This window comes from Schistocerca serialis, unplaced genomic scaffold (assembly GCF_023864345.2).
Source record: "Schistocerca serialis cubense isolate TAMUIC-IGC-003099 unplaced genomic scaffold, iqSchSeri2.2 HiC_scaffold_155, whole genome shotgun sequence".
Classification (NCBI taxonomy): Eukaryota; Metazoa; Arthropoda; class Insecta; order Orthoptera; family Acrididae; genus Schistocerca; species Schistocerca serialis.
Window position 1 is genome coordinate 110,001 of NW_026047714.1, and position 2,500 is coordinate 112,500.

A 2,500-nucleotide genomic window follows, 5' to 3' on the forward strand; every position below is an offset into this window, starting at 1 on the left:
TCCGCACAGCTGCGATACAAACCACCTGCGAGAACCGCTGGGGCGACCGAGCAGCAGACGGCGTCGCGGCGCCGAGCGCCGGGCGGCGGCGCATCCTCAGCGCACACAGTCCTCAATCGGACCAGCACACTGCAGATGGCCACCGCGCTTCGCACCGGGCCCGCGAGGACCTACTTTGGCCGCAAGGCGCCGCGAGCAGGGGGCGCCGGCGCGCAGCTGCGCCGCCTGCCGCGTCCGTCGGCCGGCGCGCCTGCCACTGGCCGCCCCCACCAGCCGGCTGTAGCGCGTGCGCCCACGCACCGCGCTGCCAGCACGCCGGGCGGCCCCCCCTCACCGGCCGGGGACGGTCCCACCCAGCCACCGCCGCGTATCGCCTCACACCCAGATCCCCTTTCGCGTTCGTGGGCATGGTGGGTCCCCTTTCACGTTCGTGGGCATGGTGGGTATCCCTGAAACAACCGGTTAATAGCTCGACCGATCGTCGCCAACACTGATTCACCTCTAGCGAGAACAACCGCACCACAACGGGTTACCTGTTGTTCATTTGCGTAACGTCACCAGCAAACGTAGACGTCCATCGCCATTTGCAACGAGTATTGCATGCCTGTGTCAGGTGTCACAACACACTACGTCTGCCCACATAGACGCAACAACATGTGCACGCCTCGAGAACACGTGGAAGGTAGCCCCCGTACGTATGCGGTGTCCATTGCGCGAACGACTGTCAGCCGGCCTCTGCAGGATGTCGCAGATGTGGAACGCGGTGCAACATGCTATCACGGTGTGTGAGAAGAGACGACTACGTCCGAATACACGCTCCACTACATCAACAGACTGCTCATGCTGATCGCCATCCAGGGCGTCCGTTCCTCCCACACGTCTGAATGGCGTACCACACTGCAATCCAGCTCTTATAGGGAGACGACACGTAGCTGCGTGCACAATATTTGGACTGTATGGTCTGCCGTTGCTAGGCGCAGTCGTCGTACGGTCACACATGTGCCACGATGTATCATTCAGTACATACGGACCAATGTGCAGTACAGTTTGTGGGTTTTGCGTACATCGGCGGACAGGTGACAGGCCGTACCACAACGTAGGCTGAGTACGTCGGCATGCGAAGGGCATTGAACATGCAAACTTCTCAACGACCAGCTTGCGAAGGCAGGGGGGAAGGGGGGGGGGCATGTACGTCCTGCTGCTATCCACATTACAGTGTATAGCAGGAGCATGTGGAAAGTCAGCAACACCTGCAAGGTGTTTAACATGACGCGATACACAGGGGACCGGGCAGTGCGAATAGCGAACTATATTGCGAGGGTTGCGGTTAGGCAACACTACACTAATTTAACGAGTTGCATAACAATTACAGAGCAGGTTCAGCGACAACGTGCGTCAGGTTAAGGCGCAATATAGGTTAGGTTGAGGCACAATATAGGTTAGGTTAAGGCACAACATGGGTTACGTTAAGGCACAAATTGGGTTACGTTAAGGCACAACATGGGTTACGTTAAGGCACAACATGGGTTACGTTAAGGCACAAATTAGGTTACGTTAAGGCACAAATTAGGTTACGTTAAGGCACAAATTAGGTTACGTTAAGGCACAAATTAGGTTACGTTAAGGCACAAATTAGGTTACGTTAAGGCACAAATTAGGTTACGTTAAGGCACAAATTAGGTTACGTTAAGGCACAAATTAGGTTACGTTAAGACACAAATTAGGTTACGTTAAGGCACAAATTAGGTTACGTTAAGGCACAAATTAGGTTACGTTAAGGCACAAATTAGGTTACGTTAAGGCACAAATTAGGTTACGTTAAGGCACAAATTAGGTTACGTTAAGGCACAAATTAGGTTACGTTAAGGCACAAATTAGGTTACGTTAAGGTACAATATGGGTTAGGTTAAGGTACAATATGGGTTAGGTTAAGGTACAATATGGGTTAGGTTAAGGTACAATATGGGTTAGGTTAAGGTACAATATGGGTTAGGTTAAGGCACAACGTAGGTTAGGTTAAGGCACAACGTAGGTTAGGTTAAGGCACAACATAGGTTAGGTTAAGGCACAACATAGGTTAGGTTAAGGCACAACATAGGTTAGGTTAAGGCACAACATAGGTTAGGTTAAGGCACAACATAGGTTAGGTTAAGGCACAACATAGGTTAGGTTAAGGCACAACATAGGTTAGGTTAAGGCACAACATAGGTTAGGTTAAGGCACAACATAGGTTAGGTTAAGGCACAACATAGGTTAGGTTAAGGCACAACATAGGTTAGGTTAAGGCACAACGTAGGTTAGGTTAAGGCACAACGTAGGTTAGGTTAAGGCACAACGTAGGTTAGGTTAAGGCACAACGTAGGTTAGGTTAAGGCACAACGTAGGTTAGGTTAAGGCACAACGTAGGTTAGGTTAAGGCACAACGTAGGTTAGGTTAAGGCACAACGTAGGTTAGGTTAAGGCACAACGTAGGTTAGGTTAAGGCACAACGTAGGTTAGG